The sequence below is a fragment of the Camelus dromedarius genome, chromosome Y (assembly GCF_036321535.1).
Source record: "Camelus dromedarius isolate mCamDro1 chromosome Y, mCamDro1.pat, whole genome shotgun sequence".
Lineage (NCBI taxonomy): Eukaryota > Metazoa > Chordata > Mammalia > Artiodactyla > Camelidae > Camelus > Camelus dromedarius.
In genome coordinates this window covers 19,601,395-19,626,862 of record NC_087473.1, presented here as the reverse complement: position 1 = coordinate 19,626,862, position 25,468 = coordinate 19,601,395, and the positions used below count along the sequence as shown (strand labels likewise).

Below are 25,468 nucleotides of genomic sequence, written 5' to 3'. Positions count from 1 at the left end.
ATTATTAAAGAAATAAAAATTAAAAGTAGAATGGGGTATCACCTCACTCCAGTAGGAATGGCCATTATTAAAAAGTCTACAAGTAGTAAATGCTGGATAAGGTTGGAGAAAGGAGGCCGTCCTACACTGCTGGTGGGAATGTAAACTGGTGCAGCCACTGCGGGGAACAGTATGGAGGTTCCTTAAAAAAAATATATACTTATCATGTGATCCAGCAATCCCACTCCTGGGCATATATTTGAAGAAAACTCGAATTCAAAAAGATACATGCACCCCGATGTTCACAGCAGCACTATTCACAATACCCAAGACATGGAAGCACCTACATGTCCATTGACAGATGACTGGATAAAGAAGATGTAGTGTGTGTGTGTGTATGTGTATACACACACACATATAAATATAAATAAATTGATTATTATTTTATACATTAAAATGTAATACTATGCTGCCATGAAAAAGAATAAAACAATGCCATTCGCAGCAACATGGATGGATCTTGAGATTAGCTTACTAAGTGAAGTCAGTCAGAGAAAGGCAGGTATCATATGTCACTTATATGTGGAATCTGAAAAAAACAGTACAAATGAACTTATTTTCAAAACAGAAAGAGAGTCACAGACATAGAAAACAAACTTATGGCTACCAAAGGGGAAAGGTGGGGAAGGATAAATTAGGAGTTGGGATTTGCAGGTACAAACCACAATATATAAAACAGATAAAGAACAAGGATGTGCTGTAATAGCACAGGGAACTATATTCAATATCTTTTAATAAACTATAGTGTTAAAGAATCTCAAAAACAAATAACTGAATCACTGTGCTGTACAAGTGAAACTAACACAATATTGGAAATCAATTATAAAAATCATAATAAAATAAATTAATTTCAATATAAACGAAGACCCCCGTCCCTCTGAAATGAGCCACTATCTAGCCGCAAACCTCACTGCCTATGATAACTGGCATCTCACTGTGTCAGGAAAATACCCTGAGATGACAGATGTTAATAGCAGCACTATTTACAACAGCCAAGACATGGAAGCAACTTGAGTGTCCATCAACAGATGACTGGATAAAAAAGATGTAGTGTGTGTTTGTGTGTGTATACACACATACATATATATAAATAAATAAAATAGAATACTACTCAGCCATCAAAAAGCATAAAATAAAGCCATCTGCAACAATGGATGGACCTAGGAGATTATCATCCTAAGCGAAGTATGTCAGAGAAAGACAACCATCATATGATATCACTTATATGTAGAATCTAAAAAAAACAGTAAACACGAACAAGTTTTCAGAACAGAAAGAGATTCAAGGACATAGAAAACAAACTTATGGTTACCAAAGGGTAAAGGGTGTGGGGAAGGATAAATTAAGAGTTTGGGGTTAGCAGATACACACTACTGTATAAAATAGATAAACAACAAGGTCCTACTGTACAGCACAGGGAACTATATTCAATATCTTATAATAACCTATGGTGGAAAAGAATATGAAAAAGAATACATATATATATGGGGGTGTGTGTGTGTGTCTATATATATATATATGAATAACTGAATCAGTATGCTGTACACCTGAAACGAATACAACATTGTAAATCAACTGTCACAAAAAATTACTCAGCAAAGACTAACAAGTTTTATTTCCCCAAAGCTGTCTTCACATCAGACAGACCTGGTGCAATTTTACACCGTATCCTGTTTATTTGCTCCGTATGTTCATCACACCTTGGATGGGAAGGACTAATCTCTGTCTCTCCGGTACCTGTCTCGGTGTCTAACACCTACGACGTGCTCCATAAATGCCCTGAGTTGAGTTAAACGCTGCAACACTATTCAGGAGCCACACAGAGGTGACCGGGGTGGGGAGGGCTGGGGACGGCAAGGCGAGGGAGTGAGAAGAAACAGATGGAGAAGGGGATGGAGAAGTGAGGAACCGGAAAGCCCACACGGCCACACAGATGCCCTGGGTCTGTTCACGCAGGTCATCCACAAGTCCCCAGTGAGTGAGTCTCACCACTCCGTCCGCGTGTCCAGTCTGGTCCAAGATGCCCCCAGCTCTCCCGGGACAACCCCAATAGCCTGGACCTGCTGCCCCGTCTCAAAACCCCCTTCCTGCAATTCAGTCTATTCTCCGCACAGCAGTCAGACTGGTCCTTTTTGGACTCAGCTCACATGTCTCAAGTGGCCTTGTCCCAGAAGCAGAACCTGGGTGGGGGACTGAAGGCAGGGAGGGATGGGGGCCCTGGGTGGGGAATGGGGACGGGAAACGAGGGACAGGTGAATGATGAAGCCAGCTACACAGAGGTGACTGGTGCTTCGTATCATGGCGATGCTTCGAGATAAACACCATACAACAGTCTGCGGGGAATTATCCTGGCCAAGACGTGTGGGAGCTGGGCTATGTGTACTCCACGTGCATTAGTAACCGGCGGGGCTTTGTGATTTTCCCAGACTTCCAATTTGTCACTCAAATGGGCCACAGGTGCTGCAGAGATCAAGGCTGCCCTCCAACAGAGGTAGGGCTTGCATTGCAAGGCAGGATCCTAGGAATGGCAAGGAATTCCGAGGGGGTATGCGTGCACCATCAAAAGAATCGGTTCCATCCGAGAAAAAGTCCAAAGTCCACGTGACACGAGACCTGCCCCGTCCCTGTGGTCTCTGGCCTCATCCTCTGGCACCCACGTCCACTTGAGCTGCGTCCAGCTCTGCTGCCCTCCCGTCTACACAGCCTGCTCCTTTCCCCCTTGACCTCATCTGGATAAATGGATAAGTCTGGATACATGTCACCTCTCCTAGAAGCCTGCCCCAGCCACAGGACCCCTGGTCACTCTGTCCTCTCCTTCCTCTTTCTCAGAACTCTCACGTAGAAACAGACCACGCCGTGAAGGCACACGATGTGTGTCATCTATCTGCATCTTCGCTCACGGCTGGCTCTTCCCCCGGGGATGGACGTGGAACAGGGACGTCTGACTTGGTTCCTGCACTGGAACCAGAATGGTGACCGGCACCGAGAAGCCCGGGATGAGTAAGTCCGTGTTGAATTCATGCACAAAGAGGTGGAACCAAGGAAGGGAGGCAGAAAAGATCTGTGAGCCCTCAGGACGTACGAAATCCAGTCTGCCGTGCGCCATCTCGGATTTGGAGGCAAGTGGGTTTAGATGCTTTGTTTATGGAAACGTGGTCACCAGGTGACCACAGAAGAGGATTCTGGAGCATTTCAGGTCAACGGGAGACACGCTAGCCCTGAGCAGTGAAGGGACCTTGAATGATGACTTAGTTCTCTGTAAACTTATGTTCCTTACCCTGTGCAATGGGTTACTCCTCAGCTAGGTTGTGAGCGTTTCATGCATCCACTGGGACTCAGCGGGCACTTAACCCACACCGGTTTTTATCTCTATTGTCACTGGGGACGGTGGGGATGAACACCCCCTCTGTCCCCAGCGACTGGGCACAAGAAGGGGGCTGCAGGATCGTTTGCTCAGGCCGCTTTCTAAGGGGACCCTCGGTGACTGGGCATGGGTCCCGCTGGCTGCAGGCAAGGGCCCCTCCCCGGCCTCGCTTCTCCGTGGTGAACACAGAAGGTGTCAGGGGAGCTGCCCAGACACCGGCAACCGCGGTGCAGGTTCCCACCCGCGGTGAGGCCCTGGCGCGGCTTGCACACCACCGCAGACAGTCTCCCGGGGCACACCTGCCCCGGCTCAGTCGTGCCCGGGTCCCTGCTAAGAGCGGCTCCCGGGACACACGGGCCTGTCGGCACACGGGTCTGCGGCCCGCTCCCTGGGATCCCAGCCCAGGCCGGCCGGTCGCCCAGCGAGCGTCCCTCGGGCAAACGGGTTCCTCCCTCTGCGAGGGCAGCAAGGTCGGGCCTCTGTCCCCTGGCGCCTGCCAGGGCGAAACACCCCAATCGGGCAGCTTAAAGCCGCGGGCATTTGTGCTGTCTCCATTTTGCAGACAGCTTTGGAGTCGCATATTATATTTATTCCTTTTTGGTTTTGGAAATACATATTTATATATATAATTAAATATTTTTCTATTAAATATATACTTATATTTAATACTTACATGTTTAATATATTCCTATATAAGTAAATGTATTTCTATTAAATATATGAAGTGTATATTTATACACAATTAAATAGATTTCTATTAAGTATATGGAATATATATTTATGTACAATTACATATGTTTCTATTAAATATACAGAAATATATATAAATATACTTGTTAAATACATGAAATATATATTTATATATAATTAAACTTGTTAAATATTAAATATATTATGTATAAGTTTATATTAAATATATACTTCTATAATTAATGTATATAAAACATTTATATATAATTAAATTTCTATTAAATATATTAACCATATGTTTACATATAAACATATTTCTATTAAGTATATTAAATGCATATTTGCACTTAATATAGAAATACGCATTTATATATTAATAAATTTATATTGCACTGGCTATTAATATAATTAAACTATGTCACTATTGTCTTCTGGGCACCAAGTGTGTGTGTATATATAGTTTAATTATATTAATAGCTAACACAATGTGATTTTCATGTGCATTATTAAGGAATCCGGAGGAATAGAGATTGGGATAAATTTTCGAGCTCCTCACGTCATCAGTGCCGGGTATATGGGCTTGGAGCTCTGGGGATGGGCCGTGGCCTGGGCCACAGATGAAGATAGATTTCCACATGCCCACCCAATTCTGTGGTCCGTGCATCCCCTTTAAGACCGACCCCTGAAGTCATTCTGCAAAGGCTGGCATGGAAGACCCACCATGGCCCCCCATTGGTTCTAAATGAGGCATAGTCAACATGGTTGAGGGGGCAGCTGGGTGTTATGAATGGCTTTGTGCAGCTGGACTTGGAGAGCGGGTGGGAGTCTGTTTACCTGCGTTCTCTCTCCATCCTGCCTGCCTTGCATTTTAATCGGGGTGAATACTTCTGTCCAAGCCTTAGGAATCTGTACACGCTGGTCATCATGTTGTCTCATGCAGGAAACAGGCTTCCTGCCTGACTACACAGAGCTAAGGACCCAGAAGACATCCTGGGTGGCCACCACCTTCCAGGGCACCTGGCCTCCTGGTGTTTGGGCATATCTTGCTCAGATGATACTCAAGGATTTCCGGAGCCTCAGGGGAAGAGGCCCTGTGGAGACCAGAAATCCAGACACTGGTTGTGCCTGGTTCAGAGTTGTCCTGGGTTTTGGAGGGTGAAGGTCTATCCATGGATGCTCCAAGTCTATCCATGGATGCTCCAAGTCTATCCATGGATGCTCCAAGTCTATCTACAGATGCTCCAAGTCTATCCACGGATGCCCCAAGTGTGGTCCATGGACCAGCACCATTGGCCTCACCCAGGAGCTTGTTAGAAATCCAGAAGCCTCAGCCCTACCCCAGACATGCTGGATCAGAATCTGGATTTTCACAAGATCCCCAGGAACTCATAGACACGGTAAAGTTCGAGAAGCCTGAAGAAGTCTCTGAAGTTGTCTGCCTTGTTTCTGCAAAAATGATCTTGTCCCCGGCAAGGTCTCTGGTTGATTTCTCATGGGCCTCTGTCTCCCTGGGTCAGGGGGTAGATCTCTGATGGCTGATTTTATGGGTCAGCTTGGCTGAATCACGGTGCCCAGATCTATGGTCAAATCTTATTTTGGATGTTTCTGTGAGGGTGTGTGGGTTTTTTTTTTTGTTTTTTTTTTTTTTTGGTATAAGATGAACATTTACTTTGGTGGATGACTCAAGCAGGTGGTCCTCCCCAGTGTGGGTGGGCCTCCTCTAATTGCATAAGGACGAACCTCCCCTAAGCAAGAAGGAATTCTGCCAGCAGACAGTCTCTGGGTTTCAGCCACCACATCAGCTCTTTCCTGGGGTCTTCACCCTGCTGGTCTACCCTGAAGATTCTGGACTTGCCAACTCCTCTTACTGCATGAGCCAGTTCCTTAAAATAATCTTGACAGATAGGTAGATAGATAGATAGACAGGCAGGAAGAAAGATAGATGGACAGATGGACAGATGGATGGATGGATGGATAGATAGGATGGATAGATTGATAGGTAAGATAAGATAGATATGTAGAATGGATTGGGTGGGTGGATGGATGGATGGATGGACAGATCAATCGATCAACTGATCGATCGTATTGATTCTGTCTCCCTGGAGAACCCTGACTAATACCCAATCTGAGTCCACTTAGGGCTGATACAAGATGAAGAAGGTGACAGTTTGATCCAGCTGTAAGGATTCCAGCCCACGGTAACTCCCAGCTGCAGCCAGAAACTTGACAACTGTCACTTGACACATTAAGACTAGACCCCCACCTTTTCCTCAAATTTCGGATCCCTCTTCTCCCAGCTACAGTCCCCCGCTCTGTGCCCCGTACTCCCCGCCCCCAGGCCCGTCCCTGAATCTGCCCTCAGCCAGCCTGAGCTTTTTCAGAGTCTTAAGAGAGGATCCTGCTTTTCTCCCTGGACAGCGTCTGCAGATCCCCGAAAGCAGGAGAGCGAATTTATGAACACCTGGACTGTTGTTTCAAACTTAAAGATCCATTGATGGATAATTCACTTTCCCCAAATTTGAAAGCGAACATGCGAAAAATGAGAACAAAATCAATCCACCTAGAATTCAAGCCCTTGCAGGAGAGGGGGGAAAAAAGCCCTAAACAGAAGTACCTGCAAATGTTTTTCCTTTTCCTTCGTATCTGAGCTGTCTCACTTTTTTCCGGATTCCGTCTTTCTCCCCAAGTAGAGGAGAAAGACACAGCCTAGATCTGTGGGGGTTAATTTTACATTTCAACTTGTCGAGTCATGGGGTGCCCAGATGTTTGGTTAAACATCATTCTGAGTGTACAATACCTAATGGGTTATTTCTCCCACCCCAGGGGGCTGTGGGCAGGGGTCCAAGGTACAGCAAGAGAAAGAAGTTATGCTGGAAATGGTTCCCAATGCAAGAAACTGGCCCCCTGGGGGACATGCGATAATTAATCGCTACCTTCTTATCGTCCCTGCATCTGTGATGTTGGAACAAAAAAGAACAAAGTTTCTGATCTCTTCCGTCATGGGGGAAATTGTGTATCATAAATGTTTTAAAATACGTTAAGACAGATTGTCCAATTTGTAGATGGAAAGTATACTTTTAGTAAATGAACTTTAATAGTTATGCTTTTAATTAAGTGTAATAGACGAAGTGTAGTTGTAAGTATGAGGTAGGTGTATATGTGTGTGGGGCATGTATGTGCGTGTTACACACACAGAAACACACGTATAACTAATGATTCCAGGCATACGAGCTTAAATCCAAGCCTCAATAGTCATGGACATGTTCTTAGCATTGAAAATGCCCAGACATGGTCCCGTTACCAAACATACCACAGACCCGGTGTGAACTTTGGTTTTCCTGTCTGAAAATGGAGGTCCCCAAAGACCTTCCAGATCAGACCGCCTGTCAGCCTGATGGCGAGCCAGAGACAGGATTTAAGTCACAAGCAATCTGCGTCAGGAAGATGCAGACTCCCCTAGGAATTCGCCTCGCAGAACACAGAGCAAACTGGGACACGGGGAGACCAGCAGGATGCCCGGCCAGAGGACAGGGCTGAGAGCACATGAGGGACGTGGCGGCGGAGGCAGATGCAGGACTGGGCTGCATGCACGCGCTGGGAACCGTTTCCTGATACACACTGGTCCCCTGTCAGTTTCCCCGAGCCTCTGATCACAGACTTGGAGAATAGCCTCGTGGTAACTCATCCAGATGCCACAAAGCTCCCCATGGTTCTCTGATTGCGGCCACGGTGACTGTGTTCACCAGACCAGTCCAAGGGTGAAGAAAGAAATTCAAACGTGCCCTGAGAGTCCATGTGGATGACATATGGAAGTGACCAGATGTGGAGGTGACCAGATGTGGAGGGGACAGATATGAAAGTGAACAGATATGGAGGTGACCATATGTGGAGGTGATGAGATATGGAAGTTGACCAGATGTGGAGGTGACCAGTTGGGAAGGGGACCAGATGTGGAAGTGACCAGATGTGGAGGTGACAGATATGGAGGTGGCCAGTTATGGAGGTGATCAATATGGAGCTTGACTTAATATGGAGGTGAACAGATTTGGAGGTTGACCAGATATAGTGGTGACCAGATGTGGAAGTGACCAGATGTGGAATTGACTAGATGTGGAGTTGACCATGTGTGGAGGTGACCAGATGTGGGGGCTGTCCAGAAATGGAGGTTATTCAGATGTGGAGGTGACCAGTTATGGAGATTGATCACATCTGGAGGTGACCAGATATGGAGGTTAACCAGATATGGAGGTGACCAGATGTGGGGTTGACCAGATGTGGAGGTGACCAGTTGGGAAGGGGACCACATGTGGAGGTGACCTGATGTGGAACTGACCAGATGTGAAAGCTGACCAGATATGGAGATTGATCACATATGGAGGTGACCAGAAATGCAGGGTGAGGGTTCTGGTTAAACTGACTGAACAGTGTTCTTGCTAAAATGGGGCAAAGCCGATACGAACACTAAAGTCCAAAAATCAGACTTCTTTGAAAAAGGATTTAGGGGAGCCCAATGGAGTCTGGCTGAGGAGACAATCTTTGTGACTACAACTACTGCTATGACTAACCACTGCTTCTCTGTGGAAGACCCGCCAGTCAGATACCAGGGAGATGAGAACGCTGGCTGCCACATGGGGTTCTGTGACCTCATCCTGGGGCACTTTCCAGCAGAAGCCAGATAATGCTCCACCAGGGATTCTGGACACTTCTGTCCAAGAAAGAATTTCTGACCTTCCATCTCTAAAATTCTAGACCCTATGGGTTTTCCAATAGACTGTGACCATGTTTTGAAATTAATCATTGGCCCCTACCACTTCCACACAAGTGGAAGACCCTGTCCGAATTAGCATCCAGACCGTTCCACATTTACTAATTGTGTTCTGCCTCGATTTTCTCGTTTATAAGTATCGGTCAGAAGAGTGTCTTCCTTGAAGGGCGGCTGGGGAGATGGAGCTGGTCAGGATACGCAGTGTGCTCGGGGCGGGGCTGAAATCCTGCACAACTTGATCAAGCATCTGCCTGTATCCCATCCTCTTTCTGTGTCTGACTCTCACTTATAATGCACATCCAGCAGAGGATCCATGGATTTCAGGTGGCCCTGCTGGACGGTACCCTCCCTCCTCATTCTGAGTCCCAGGTGGAACCAAGAAAACACATCTTTGGGAAACTTTAAGTTGAATCTCTGTCTCTGAAGACCCACTGTGGAGGGTGTTCAACATCATTAATAATGTAGGGGATCCTCTATCTCACTCCCCAGCACCTGTAGGGCAAGGTCAATGTTAAGAACTCTATTTTTCAGTCCACAAACGATAAGTGCTGGAGAAGAGTGTGGAGAAAAGGGAACCTTCTACACTGTTGATGGGAATGTAGTTTTGTACAGCCATTATGGAGAACAGGATGGAGATTCCTTATAAAACTGAAAACAGAGCTACCATATGCTCCAGCAATTCCACTCCTGGGCATATATCCAAAGAAAACTCTAATTTGGAAAAATACATGCACTCCAGTGTTCACAGCAGCACTACTGACATTAGCCAAGATATGGAAGAACCCAAATGTCCATCAACAGATGACTGGATAAAGAAGATGTGGTCTATTTATGCAATGGAATACTACTCAGCCATGAAAAAGAATAAAATAAAGCAATTTAAAAGCAGCAACCTGGATGGACCTAGAAATTATCACACTAAATGAAGTAATTCAGAGAAAGAAAGAAAGATTTATCATCTGGTATCACTTATACATGGAATCTAAAAAAAAAAAAATGACACAAATGAACTTATTTACAAAATAGAAGCAGAGTCCCAGACATAGAAAACAAACTTACGGTTACCAGGAGAGAAAAGGAGATGGAGGGGTAAGTCAGGAGTTTGGGATTAGCAGATACACACTACATATAAAACAAATCAACAGCTGCACAGCTAAGGATACCATCAAGAAAACAAAAAGACAACCTACAGAATGGGAGAAAATATTTCCAAATGATGTGACTGGCAAGGGGACTAATTTCCAAAATATACAAACAGCTCATACACCTTAATATCAAAGAAACAAGCAACCCAATCCAAAAATGGGCAGAAGACCTAAACAAGCAATTCTCCAGTGAAGACGTACAAATGGCCAACGGGCACATGAAAAACTGCTCAGCGTCGCTCATTGTCAAAAGAAATGCAGATCAAAACTGCAATATCACTTCACACCAGTCAGAATGGCCATGATTGAAAAGTCTACAAATGATAGATGCTGGAGAGGGTGTGGAGAAAAGGGAACCCTCCTACACTGCTGGTGGACTTTAGACTGGTGCAGCCACTGTGGAAAGCAGTATAGAGGTTCCTTAAAAAACTGAAAATACAGTTACCATGTGATTGAGCAATCCCACTCCTGGGCATATATCCAGAGAAAAATAAAATTCAAGACACCTGCACCCCAATGCTCATAGCAGCACTATTTACAATAGCCAAACCATGGAAACAACCCAAATGTCCATCAACAAATGACTGGATAAAGAAGTTGTGGTATATTTATACTATGGAATACTACTCAGCCATAAAAAAGGATAAACCAATGCCATTTGCAGCAACATGGATGGACCTGAAGATTGTCATTAAAAGCGAAGTGGGCCAGAAAGAGAAAGAAAGATGCCATATGACACATCATTCATATGAGGGATCTAAAAAATAACAGCAACAACAATAAGGCCACAAATGAACTAATTATTATGTTGATATCTGGAATATGTGTAAGCACATCTGACTGTCCTTTATGACTGGATGACCGCATTCTGTAGATTCTTATTTTGTAGTTGCCTTTACTCCTCTGACAACTATGTAAGTTAAAAAGCCTAAAGATCTAACTTCTTAGAAACAATAATTAGTACACATGTGAAAACTAAAAAAAGTGCAGTATACTGTTTATGTGTATTTACGTGCACTATGCTGTGTATGTGCAAACTGTAGTAATTTTACATAATAAAACTGGAAAAAAAATGAAACAAAAGTAGGTCCCCAGCAAGGTCCTACTGAACAAAACATGTAACTATACTGAACACCTTGTAACAGCCTGTAACGGAAAAGCTGAAAAGGAACATGCATACACATGTGTAACTGAGTCACTATGCCGCACACCAAAAATTAACACAAGTGTAAATCGACGACACTTCAATTTAACAGAAAGAATCGTATTTTCCACTAAGTAGCTGGTGGAACGCACACGCCGCTCACTCACGTGCACACACACATTCACTCACCAGGAAGGGACGGCCTCGTCGATTCTGCAGCTGGTGTGGGCGTTCAGTCGCCGGGGACTTGTAGCGGCCCCACTTGCATTTTCCACGGATGAAACAGGGTCCCCCCTGGGGACTCCCCTGCATCTCTGAAATTATAGAAAAGATAAAACATTTCAGCAATTTAATAGATGCCTGGTTCTTAAAATGTCCCATCTTAGACAAGTCTCTTTCCCAAACAAATGTTAGTTCTTTTTTTCTTTTTTGGTAGCACATGACAGTTGAGGGGATTTTAGCAAATACTTTAATTCTTCAAAAGGTTTTTGATCCCAGATTTTAACATGGGAAGACTTGTCAGCCTTTTTAAGGAGCAATGATCTAAAGTACCAAACGCATTCCAATCAACTCATTTCGGTTTTATCCCTCACAGAAGAATATGCAAATTAGTTAGTCATAGTTAGAAAATCGTATTAAAGATATTTTGCCTCCCGCTCCATGGCTTGATGGATTATTTGAAGACAAGGAGGATTTGCCTGTGCCCTGATTTTGGCAAGATGTTTGAAAACTCATAATCTGTTTCGCTTTAATGTCTTTATGAAGTGTGGATTAAGAATCAAACCCTCTTTAAGCTTTCTAACAGCTCTGGGTGCAAATATTTTGCATAATGCAAAAAATGTTCGAGTCACAGGTACATTTATTTGGCTGCAGGACTCATTCATTTCCTTAGGAAGTGGTTTCCTGTTCCACCGAGTTTCCAGTCCTGCACAGTTCCTGAGAGGAATGTTGCTCATTGTATTAAGTATACTGAAATTTATTTTAACAAGATTTTTGGAGCAACAGATAATTCTACAACGGCTTCCTCTGTGGGAGTTTTAATGATTTCTTTCCCCTCATCAGTGCTTGCTAGTCCAGTATCATTGTGTCATTTCTTGTGGCCAAGGTGAAATGAAACCAAACCAGTCTTAGCTCTGCTGTTATTTTCTTTTTTTTTTATTGAAGTACAGTCAGTTACAATGTGTCCATCTCTGGTGCACAGCACACTGTTCCTGCCATGCATATACATACATACATATATTCATTTTCAGATTCTTTTTCATTAAAGGTTACTACAAGATATTGAATAGAGTTCCCTGTGCTGCACAGAACAAACTTCTTTTTAAATCCAGTTTTATACACAGTATTTTATCTTTCCATGAACATGTATGGAGTTTGATCTCCTTTGACGATCCTGGCAGAACACGTCCAGAACTGGTTCTCTTTCACATGTTCATGGCGAACTCAGCACGCAGTCTTTTTTTTTTTTTTCTATTTCTTTGGCTTTACAACATGTATCTTCTGTCATTTCTATAATTAGTGCTTGTGACCCATCCCTGCCATATTCCTTTGTGGAAACCCTATTTCTCACAAGTGGGCTTTGGTGAATCTTCTCAGTATTTCTAAATTGCTGTGTTTGTTTTCCCTTAAGCTCACTAAAGTTTGCTTTCTCACAGCACAGAGGGCCTGCATCAGTACTTGAACTCAGTAGTTCTGTTTTTCTCTTTTGTGCAGACCATTAAAAATTTTTTTTGTATATATATATACATATATAATATATTTTTATTGAAGTCTAGTCAGTTTACAATGCTGTGTCAATTTCTGGTGTCCAGCATAATGCTTCAGTCATACACGAACATCCATATATTCATTTTTTTTATCGTAAGTTATTACAATATGTTGAATATAGTTCCCTGTGCTCTACATTAGGACCTTGTTGTTTATCTGCTTTATATGCAGTAGTGTGTATCTGCTAATCCCAAACTCCTAGTTTATCCTTCCCTCCCCTCTGCTCTGGTAACTATGTTTTCTGTCTGTGAGTCTGTTTCTGTTTTGTAAATAAGTTCATTTCTATCATATTTTAGATTCCACATATAAGTGATATCATATGATATTTGTCTTTCTCTGTCTGACTTACTTCACTTTGTATGATAATCTCCAAGTCCAACCATGTGGCTGCAAATGGCATTATTTTATCATTTTTCATGGCTGAGTAGTATTCCATTGTAACAATATACCACTTCTTTATTCAATCATCTGCTGATGGACACTTAGATTGCTTCCATGTTTTGTCTATTGCACATAGTTCTGCTGTGAACATGGGGGTGAAGACCCTGCTCTCAGTTCTTCTGCATACACACCCAGAATTGGGACTGCTGGATCACGAGGTGATTCTATGTTTAATTTTTGACGCCTGTTTCCTGTAGCAGCTGCACCATTTACATTCCCAGCAACAGGGCACAGGGGTGTTGGTTACCCCACATCCTCGTTAACACTTGTTATTCTCCATGTTTTAAAAATAATAGCCAAAATTAAACTTACAAGCTTTTTCACAGCAAAGGAAACAATAAGCAAAACAAAATGATAACTTATAGAATGGGAGAAAATGTTTGCAAAAGATGAAACTGACAACGGCTTGAGTTCCAGAATATATAAACAATTCTTACAGCTTAATAAGAAACAACCAAACAACCCAATCCAAAAATGGGCCAAAGACCTAAACACCAAGTTCTCCAATGAAGACATACAATGATCAATAAACACATGAAAAAATGCTCAATATCACTAAATATCAGACAAATGCAAGTCAAAGCTACAATGAGCTATCATCTCACACCAGGTAGAATGACCATCATTCAAAAGTCCACAAATGACAAATGCTAGAGAGGCTGTGGAGAAAAGGGGACCTTCCTACACTGCTGGTGGGAATGCAGTTTGGTGCAGCCACTGTGGAAAACACTATGGAGATTCCTCAAAAGACTAGGAATAGACTTACCATATGACCCAGGAATCCCGCTCCTGGGCAAATACCCAGAAGGAACCCTACTTCAAAAAGACACTTGCACCCCAATGTTCACAGCAGCACTATTTACAATTGCCAAGACATGGAAGCAGCCTAAGTGTCCATCAACAGATGACTGGGTAAAGAAGATGTGATATATTTATACAATGGAATACTAATCAGCCATAAAAAAGAATGCCATTGGCAGCAACATGGATGGACCTGGAGAATGTCATTCTATGTGAAGCAAGCCAGAAAGAGAAAGAAAATGACCATATGAGATCGCTCACATGTGGAATCTAAATAAATAAATAAATAAATACAAAACAGAAACAGACTGATAGACATAGAATACAAACTTGTGGTTGCCAAGGGGGCGGGGGTGGGAGGGGACAGACGGAGATTTCAAAATGTAGAATAGATGGACGGTATTATAATTTATAGCTCAGGGAAATATGTTCAAGATCTTGTATTAGGTCACAGTGAAAAAGAATGTGACAACGAATATGTATGTTCATCTATGACTGAAGCACTGTGCTGCACACCAGAAATTGACACAACGTTGTAAACTGACTATACTTTAATAAAAAAAAGAAAAAAAAATCCTAGCCATCGTAATGGGAATGCCCAATTTCTTTTCAATCTTACTTTTTCTTGCCTAAAACTTTTCCCTGCATTGCCCATACACCTGGAATCTGCTCGGACCAGGAGTCTACATTGCTACCATCTTTGGTTTCTTCTCCTACCATCGTGGTCGGTATGGCTATTAACCCCCAGTTTATACAGAACACCCAGGTCTCTCCCAGGAGGAGGGTAAAATTACTATTGATAAGCATTTGTTTTGGTGTTTGACTGGGGTCAGCAGATCTGAGAGTTTGGGGCAGAGACTGGTACCCACTGGTCCCTGCATCTGGCGCCCACATTTCTCAGCATGCCTTGCGGGACACATCCAGTGTCACCGTGCAAACGTGAGGGGCGTGTGGCCCACATCAGTGTCTGTGTCCTCCTGTGATAACTGAGGTCAGAGTTTACAGAGTGAAGGCATCGTCAGCTCAGATGTCTGCATTCCCACCGGGAACACAGTGAGGACAGATCAGTCTTCGGGGGTGGGGGGCACAAAGTGTCTGAGATTCTGGGGTTGCAGTACAACCTAGGCTCCCTTGAGCACTGTAGGTGAGGAAGACAGAGCTCTGGTTACCTTGTTTCACGCGTCGACCCCTTGCAGAACAAGCAGATAGTCTCAGCCTCATGGAACCCGGGGGGTGGGAGAACCACGCCTGCGAGCTCAAATTTAGGTTCTCCCCAAATCAATCCTGCCGACGGGATGGTTCCTGACAGCCAGCCAGAGGGAGGAGCCCAGAGACCTGCCACCTGATTCTGCAAAGAAGATGAATTCTTTGTCGTGCTCTTTCTAAAGCAGAGTAAATCGGAACGGATTTAAAAATCAAGACGGTTGAGGCTCTTTGGGATTTTCCATCTGGGTGGCGCGTCCAGGAAAGAGGCAGTCTGTGGAGTTTGGAACGTTCCGGCCTGATTCTTCCTCTGTCCTAGGACTCGATAATTCATATCCAGCCACAGCGGACCTTTCTTGAACGGAAGCACGTTTGGGGTTATCACAGGAAAACAGGGCTCACGACACCTTGGGGTTTTCATACCGAGTTATCAAATATGGTTGGGAAGTAACCAAAAAAGGTCTCATAAAAGTAATTCTAGTTAAATCTGATTTTCAATAAAACGTGCCTGCTTTCCATGCTGGAAACACGTTCTTTTGTTTACCTCTTTTGACACTTTAAAATTTTATAAATTTTCTTTCTCTTACTCACACGTCCCTATTTATTTTTGGCTGTCCTTTTTTTGAAGTTCAAAACCAAAATCAAAGAAAATTGGTTCCGGGAGAGGACACCTGGAGGACATGTCTGCATTCCGACATCCGCCTCTCTCACCCAAAGGAAGCAGCACGGCCAGCCTGATTTTTTACCACCTGCAAATCAGAAATTCCAATATTGCTAAGCAAACTGGAACAGATGAGCTTGGCTCCATAGGCCAAAACCACAAAAAGTCCAAGCATTTATTAAAGCTGAAAGACCCAGTCATAATCTCCCAAGAGTGGCTCTTGTGTGAGTTAAAATGCAGAGTTCCAGATCTTTAAGCTCAAATGTTTGGTTCAAAAAAAAAATACATGTATTTCATGTTCACAGCAGCATTATTAAAACCACCAAGACATGGAAGCAACTTAAATGTCCTTCAGCAGAAGAATGAAGAAAGAAGATGTGGTGTATTTATAGAATGGAATACTACTCAGCCAGAAAAAGGGATAAAATAATGCCATTTGCAGCAACATGGATAGACCTCGAGTGGGTATTACGCTGAATGAAATAAATCAGACAAAGACAAATACTGTATGATGTCACTCATATGTAGGATCTAAAATATACAACAAACAAGTGAATATAACAAAACAGAAGCAGACTCACAGATGCAGAGAACAAGTTGGTGGGGACCAGTGGGGAGGGGGGAGGGACAATGATGGTAGGGGAGTCAGAGGTACCAACTACGTATAAAATAAATAAGCTACCAAGATACATTGTACAACACAGAAAACGCACTCAGTATTTTATAATAACTATAAATGGAGTATAACCTTTAAAAAGAAATTGTGAATCACTATGCTGTACACATGAAACTAATATGATGCTGTAAATCAACACTATCTCAATCAAAAAGGAAATAAAACTTCTGAAAGAGTGACCTTTTCCTTTCCCAAACCGACAGCTGCTGATGGAACGTTCTGGGAGTTGCGCCCCGATATGCCAGGTTAACAGGGGAACCCCTGGCCGGCGTGATGACAAGTCAGAACCAAGATGAAGTTTCCAGTGTCAATTAGGTACCGGGCTTTTCTGCACGGGTTTAACTACCTGGAAAGATGCCTCATCTCCTTGTTTTCCTGTCGTGACCAGATTCATGTGGGCCCTCAGTGGGGACCTTCTCATTCCCTTGAAAGCTGGAGAACGCAAGTGTCTGCTTGGGGCGCTCCAGTCCCGTCCTGGGTGCCTGCAAACTCGGAGCCATGGGGAGCACAGCTCCAGGGAAAGGAACGCAGCGTCTGCCCCACCTCATTTGCAACCAAAACAAGGCCCCAAATTGCCTACTGGAAGTTCCCCGAGTGTCAGTTTGGTGCAGGCGTGTACTTGTTTGGAGAATTCTAAAGGAAATTAATTGAAAGACGAAAAAAAAAAAAAAAAGAAAAAAACCCATAAGATCCACCAGCCGGATCTCTGATTTGCAAGGGTTGGGGAGCTGCTCAGGGCAGCGAGGAGGCCGGCCTCGAGAGTGCTGAGTATTATGTGGGCAAAAAAGAATATTTAAATTTAGCAGATAGGAGCGCACGTGTGAAGGGTACTCCGGGGAATTAATGAAACCCAACCGACCAGGTGAAAAGAAAAAAAAAATCAACCACTTTCCTAGAGCCTCTCTGTACTCCGAGGGAAGCAGGAATCTCGGGGGAGGGCAGAGCTCGGTGATGGAGCACATGCTTAGCGTGCACCAGGTCCTGGGTTCAAGCCAGTACCTCGGTGACAGTAAATAAATAACCCTAATTACCACCACCTCCCACCCCACCAGCAAAAGCAAACAAACCAACAAACATTTGGGAATTAGAAATCTCGTAAAAATACGGCTTGCATCATTCAGTAAGAAGAAATATTGCGTTACTTTGTTTCCATCATTCAAATGGCTGCATTTGGGCACAGAAACCAGAAATTTCAGAACTCCTGCTCTAAAGCGAAAACTCCCAACTGATACAGTAAACAATCTAATGGTTCCTGGGAGAAAAGAGGTGGGAAGGGGTAAGTTTGGGAGTTTTAGATTTGCAAATGTTAGCTACTATATCTAAAAACAGATTAAAAAAAATTTCTTCTGTACAGCGCAGGGAACTATATTCAATATGTTGTAATAACCTTTAATGAAGACGAATATGAAAATGAGTATCGGCACGTATGTGCGTGACTGGGGACCGTGCACCAGGAAGTGACACGTTGTAACTGAAGGTACTTCAATAAAAACAAACAAAAAAGTGCCTACACACCTTGGTTAGTCATTTTCACAGTCTCCCTTGCCCAAACTGTCTATACACTCAGATACACGGCTTGCAAACATTTTCTCAGCTTCTGCAAGGACGGAGAACATGTCTCTTCACTCGAGTGTTTCCTTTGCTCTGCAGAACTGTGTTTTTAGTTCGGTGCAATCTCCTTTGCCCGTTCTTTGCTTTTGGCGTCAGCGCTATGAGATGACTGCTGACACCAGTGTCAAGACATTCTTCCCTTGCGTTTTCTTCTGGGTGTCTTAGGGTTTCAGACGCGACGCCTTTTGGGGTTCCCGTGTGTGTGTGTCTGGGGTGAGCTACGGGTGCGCTTTCATTGTTTTAAACGTGGCTGCCCAGTTATCCCGGCACCGCTTGCTGAAGATACCCGTCCTTCCCCCGCGTGTGCCCCGGGCCCCGAGAGGCTCAGGGGACGGGGGCGCGCACGGGATCCAAGACCGACGAGCGGCGGGACCGCGTTCCTGTGTCCCGGACGCAGCGAGCCCACGGGATGCCATAAGCTTCTGCACTGCCCTTGGCCCCACGTCCACGACCGAATTCCCCACGTTCTGTCCCGTCTTTCCCGTCTGGCCCCAGGAAGGCCATGCTCACAGCTGAATTTGTTTTTAACTAATTAACTTTTAATTGACGCACTGGCCGCTACAGTGTGCCCATTTCTGGTGCACGGCGCCAGGTCCCACTCACGCACACTCATACATGCGTTTGCCAACAGCTGAATCTGGCTTTTCTCCACCCCCTCGACGTTGACAGTCACCCCCACCCACCCCGAGTCCTGTTTCTGCGTCTTCGATTTTCTCTGCCCCTCCCCGACCCTAATCCGGGCTCCCCCGAAGCCCAGGACGGGCTCCCCGCTCTGTGCGCGGGCCCCGGTCCAATCCGGCGTCCACAGCAGCGACAGAGCGGCCCTTCTGGAACCCTCGTCACGCCCCCACCCAAGACAACCCTCTCCCCTCAAAATAAAATCCCCCACATTCATTTAAAGGAAAAAAAACAGCTCCTAAAAACTCTCTACTTGATCCAATCTTTAGAAATGTTTTCACAGACCATTTAAGGACTCATTTGGATCCTTAAAGGAACAGCTTTTAAATCGTGCACGAAGAGGGTGGTTTTCCGCAAACCCTTTGCACAATGAGACGGGGACGCCGAGGAAGGACGGGGAGAGGGAGGGGGGTAAAGGGAGGGGGAGAGAGGCCACCCCCCACATCAGGTCAGACCTGCAAAGCCAAACAGTCAACGCCAACCACAGGGGAAGGCAGAGCGACAAACACTGGAAAGCGGTGCACAGCCCAGCGGATGACGCAGGGCCCGGAGCGGTTCACATCGGCCAAACTCTAAGACCTCGGGAACAAACCCGCCGGCTCAGGACCGAGGGAATGATTATTCACCGTCTCCCGGAAACCCCCGGTTCCCTTCCACACCCACCCCCCACCCCGGGCATGAACCCCGCCTGCCATCCGCCCGGGGCTCTTTGTGGGGGGTCCTCCTCCTCCTCGGAAACCTTGCAGGGATCTGCGTTTGTGTCAGGCGACCATTATCCCCTTGACCACGGCTCCCCCCGGCTCCCTCCCAGGATGTCGCAAAGTCTGTTTTTATTTTGGAGCCACGCTCACCGCCAAGGCAGCGCTAACCTGCAATGAAGCCGGAGTCCGGTCCCACGGCCCCGGCGGCGGCCCGGGGCGCTCCGTGCCCCCCACAGACGCTCCTGACCCAGCGCCGGGGCCCAGCGCGGTGCTGCGGGTCGGAGGACGCGGCCACGGCCGTGGGCGAGGGGAGGGGGAGGGCGGGGCGAGGAGGCGGGGGTGCTGACTGGCCGGGCCCGGCCCTGACCCCACGCCCGGCCACGCCCAGCCTTGAACCCACGCCCGGCCCCGCCCTGCCCTGACCCTACGCCAGGCTCCACACGGCCCTGACCCCACGCCCCAGCACGCCCAGTCGTGACCCCACGCCTGACTCCTCTCAGCCGTGACCCGACCCCCGGGCCTGCCCAGCCCTAACCCCACGCCCCGCCCAACGCTGACCCCACGCCGGATCATGACCCAACAACCGGGCCCACCCAGCCCTGACCCCACGCCCGGCCTCCCTTGAACCCACGCCCGCCCCGCCCAGCCGTCACCCTATACCATGCCCTGACCCCACGCACGGCCCTGACCCCACGCCCGGCCCCGCCCAGCCCTGACCCCACGCTTGGTCATGACCCCACGCCCAGCCCCGCCCAGCCATGACCCCACGCCCAGGAAGGACATGACCCCATGCCCGGCCCGTCCAGACCTGACCCCACGACCGGCCCCGCCCATCCGTGACCGCACGCCCGGTCCTGACCCCACGCCCGGACCTGTACAGACGTGACCCCACGCCCAGCCCTGACCCTACGCCAGGCTCGCATGGCCCTGACCCCACGCTCGGCTACGCCCATCTGTGACCCCACGCCCGGTCCTGACCCCACGCCCGGACCTGTACAGACGTGACCCCACGCCCAGCCCTGACCCTACGCCAGGCTCGCATGGCCCTGACCCCACGCTTGGCTACGCCCATCTGTGACCCCACGCCCTCCCATCCCTGACCGCACGCCCTACCGTGACCCAACGCCAGGCCTTCCAAATACGTGACCCCACGCCAGGCCCTGACCCCACGCACGGCCCTGACCTCACGCCGGCCCCGCCCAGCCTTGACCCCACGCCAGGCACCGCCCATCCGTGACCCCACGCCAGGCCCTGACCCCACGCACGGCCCTGACCCCACGCCCGGCCACACCCAGCTGTGACCCCACGCCCTCCCAACCCTGACCCCACGACTGGCACCTCCCAGCCGTGACCCCACGCCAGGCCCTGACCCCACGCCCGGCCCCGCCCATCTATGACCCCTTGCACGGCCCTGACCCCATGCCCGACCTGGCCGTGACCCCACTTCAGGCCCTGACCTCACGCCCGGCCCCGCCCAGCCGTGACCCCACGGGCGGCCGTGACCTCACGCCCGGCCCCGCCCAGCCGTGACCCGACGCTTGCCAGGCCTCTGACCCCACGCCCGGTCCTGACCTCACCCTCGGTCCTGACCCCACGCCCGGCCCCGCCCACCCCTGACCCCACGCCCGGCCCCGCCCATCTCTGACCTCACGCTCGGTCCTGACCCTACGCACGGACCTGCCCAGCCGTGACCCCACGCCAGGCCCTGACCCCAGGCCCCGCCCTGACCCCACGCCCCGACCTGACCCCACGCCCGGCCCGATGGTGCGTCTCACGGGCACAGCTGGGCTCGGGCGGCCCGGAGCCACGCGGCCCCGGCCGGGGGCAGGGTCGCTAGAGGCCGGACACCTGTGTGGCGCGGACCCCGGGGGCCTCCCTGTGGGCGGCGGCGCACCCGGGCCTGCAGCCGGGCCCCACGGCCGCGCGTGCGCGCGCCTGTCGCCGGGCGTGAGGACGACAAAGCCGAGGCGCTGGGAGCGAGGTGGAGGGGATGTCGGGGGAACCCTGGGGAGGAGCAGGTGTGCTGGTGACGCGCGGAGGCTCAGGTGTGCTCAGCGGTGCGCCAGCCCCTTCCCTCCCAAGCCCCGTTTCTCCTCCAGCTGCTCTTTCCTAGGGATGTTAGTGTCTTAGTGTGAAGACGCCAGGTTGCTCCTGGTAACACGTCCTGATGCACGAGTCTCTCTTCCCGTCTCTCTTCCCTCCTCTCTTGTCTTCAATCACCCCCGCCCCAGACATACAGACAGACACACAGGGGTGCACCCAGACTGCTGTATCTTACTGATTCCTGTTTCTTTCTTTCTTTCTTTTTTTTTTCATGCTGACATCCCTCACTCCTGGAGCCTCTCCATAAGCAGGCTCTCCGTGAATATTTGCTGAATGATCGCATCAATGCGTGATTGACCCGGTCACCTCTGTAGCTCAGAAGACCTGGCTGACGATCCTTGTGCATTTCGGGCTGTCTCCCAACCACGAAGAGGAAGAAGAATGTGGATAAGCCAGTGCCCCCCCCATCCCGGGGAGAAAATGGCCCGGAGGAGTCTTATTTCAGCATATAAATGGAATGGGACTCACGCAGGCGAGTGACCCCCCTGGACGCCAGCCCGAGGGGACATCCTGCCCTGCGTTCACGCCAGTGGGGTGGTCGAGGGTTGAGTTTGCACTCAGCTCCACGGGAGAGCGGGGCAGGAAAGTAAGAGTGAAAAGAAACCTCTGGGTTCCGCCCTGCAGCGCGTGGTGTCAGAGCCGCGGCGGGCAGGGCGGGAACCGAGACGGGGCCTCCTGCTGCAGCAGACAGCAGCCTTGTCCCACCCGTGTTCATGGGCCCCCTCCATCCACGTGTCCAAATGCACACCCGCTGGCCTCAAAATGCGTGGGTTTTACCGCCCCCCTCCCTCCCCGGGGGAAGGACAGCTGTCAGGAGTCCCCTCCTGCCACCCCAGCCCTGTGACTTCCCGCACGTCCATCCGCGGGCACCAGACCCTCGCCTCAGGCTTCGCTCCAGAGGGTCCTCGCCACACACAGGTGCCCAGACAGGGAGGCGTTCTCTCTCACCGCCGGGAGCAGAGGTCGGCCTGAGGAAGCCGCGTCCCCGGAGAAGCGGGTCCCCCCAGGCTCGAGGATGGTGGCGCACTCTGTCAGCGCGCAGTCTCAGAGCCGTAAAAACGCCACGCCGCCCACCCAGGTCGCACACACCTGTCCCAGGTGACAGACACAGAGCAGGTCGCCCTGCCCGTAAGGCTGATGACGCACATGGTCAGCGGTTGCCGGGAGGGAGGGACACGTGGAGCACAGAGGAATTTTCTTATTTTTAAAGGCTTAATATATATATATATTTGTAGATTAGCCAGTTTTCTTTCTTTTTTTCATTATTCAGTTATATTAGGTAGAATTGTTACAATTTGCACATAATACAACATATTGCATGTAAATACGCACACACAATATACTGCAATACACATTTTTTTAGTTTACATGTAGGTACGGCTCATTATCTCTAAGAACATTGTAGAGTATTCGCTTTTTAAACGTACAGAGTTATCAAAGGAATCAAGCCAACCACAAAGTAAGAATCAACAGAACGCGGTAATCCAGTCAGAAAGGACAGTCACTTTTTTTTTAAAGAACAGTTTCAGGGTCACAGCTGAACTGAAGGGAGGGTACAGAGATGCCCCTCATATCCCCTGCCCCCCACTTACACAGACTCAATATCCGCCCCCACTAGAGATAATCGTTGTAATTGGCGAACCTAAATTGACACATTGTAATCACCCAACGTCCACTTTACTCGAATTAGGGTTCCCTCCTGGATTTGCACAGTTCATGGGTTTGGATACACGTCACATATCATTATCGCTTCCTACAAAGAGGGCAGTGAAGCCGTTCCGTATGCCACGAACACGGTGGATACACGTCATCATCCACGAGTCCAAACCCGCGGCCCGCACAACACCAAGATGAGCCCCAAGGGAACAGTGGACATCCGTGAATACTAATGTGTCGATTTTGTCTCAGCAGTGGTAACAAATGTACCCGATACAGTGCAGGTAACACGGGGAGCTGCAGTGAACTCTGCACTGCTCGGTTTTTCTGTAAACTTGAAACTGCCCAGTGTGTTCATGATATTAAAAAATAAAAAGCAAAACACAGTCATTGCTAGGCTCTGTGAGCTCCATGAAGGACAGGAACGGGGGGGCTTCGCTGGGACGGAGTCCCGGGCAGATGGACGTAAAGTCTCAAGGAGGAATCAGGCGTCCACAAGGGGCAGGAGGGCTGGGAGGGGAGTTCGAGGCCGGGACCCTGAACCCCGTGCAGACACGCAGACACGGGGGTTTCCGGGAGCCGGGCCCCAGGAGGCGCAGCTGTGAATCCCACCCTGTGAGCTGCCTCGCCCGTCACCTCTTGGCCCCCTTCCCTCACCCGTAAGGACGCAGGAGACAAACGGCAAACGGGCTGCCTCCCTGGGCAGAGAGCGCTGTGTTTGTTCAGAAGGATTGTGAATTAGCCTCCAGCCTCAGCGGAGGTGACACTGAGGTCAAGCTCCCGTCCGGGGGGCCCTCTGGTCCCTAAACAACATGACTACACACGCTGAAGCCAGGTCACCGATCGATTTTCCCCACCACGAGCTTGCACCGACGGAATTTAACTAACTGAACGGCGAAACAAAAGAAAAAGCTCATCGCCAACCCAGGTCGCCCCGGAAATTACACGGATGTGAAGTGACACCTCCGTGACTTTTCAAATGAGACAAGGGGTGGCTTCTGGGTGGAGGAGACGGGGAACGCTTTGCCCCCAATATTGAACGTTCATAACCAGGAGTTAGATTTTAAACGAAACCACGGGAGAGCTCGGTGACTCAGGAGACGTGGGTTTCGAGGTCCTGGTGAAGATGTAATTACAGCCAGCGTCTCCAGATGCTGGGGACAAGTGACATCCATTAATTCATCTTTGTCGGCATCGGGGTTCCTGGGGGTGGCCCCAATTTCTGGACGGAGGATGCGTAGAGGAGGAGAGGTCATGGAATCGCTATGAATTAAGGCCCCCACCATCCCCTCCAGGGCTCCGACAGTCACGTCCTCATCTCTGTGACCCCGCGGGGAGGAAGAAACGAAGGCTGCCCGCCCGCCAGGGATGTGGGAGCCCAAGGGATTGCCCGAGTTCCCCGCTGGGCCCTTTCCTCTGTGCCATGGTGACTTCTCAGAACCTGCCCGGATGGGTGGGCATTGGGGAAGGGACAGGACGGATTACAGGGGACAGCGGCCCCTGGCATTTTGGAGGTGGTCGCGGCTCAGGATGGGGTACCTCGAAGATAGGAAGGTGCGTGTGGGTGGGGATGCAGGCGGGGGGCGAGGGGCACGGCTCCAAGGAATCTGGGGCAGGGATTCAGGCCCAAAAGCCATCCAGCAGCCCATCCCCAGGAGCACGTGGCTGGGGAACACCCCGAGGTAGCCCCGGGGAGCACTGGGCCCCCTCAGAGAACGGGGGAGCCCTGGGGACACGGATAGACTCTGAAAAGGCAACAGCATGGAATAAGGCTGTGGCAAGTAAGTTACGGTGGCGCGGGAGGGTCAGGGATGGTTTGACCTTGACCTCAGGGTCCGCTGGCTTAGCCGGGCTGCACCGCCACGACCGGACGGAGCTGGGGCAACTGGTTGTTTGGGTCACTTTTACTTCTTTTTCCTCTTCCTTTTTTGAACATGTATTTTTTTTCTTTTGCACAATTTGGTTGTTTTTGTTTGTTTGTTTTTGTTTTTTTACAGTGGGTACCAATCCATAAAAAGGTGTT

At 48.5% G+C, this 25,468-nt stretch overlaps 1 long non-coding RNA gene across 12 annotated transcripts in view; it reads right to left on the bottom strand.

Annotated features, from left to right (window-relative positions):
* Positions 1-25,468, bottom strand: part of LOC105103086 (uncharacterized) — a 107,734-nt gene that overhangs the window by 18,744 nt on the left and 63,522 nt on the right. For all 12 annotated transcript variants that reach the window (XR_010379593.1, XR_010379594.1, XR_010379591.1 and 9 more), the window contains one exon: positions 11,337-11,461. This is a non-coding gene — a long non-coding RNA (uncharacterized LOC105103086). The remainder of the gene's footprint in view (positions 1-11,336; positions 11,462-25,468) is intronic.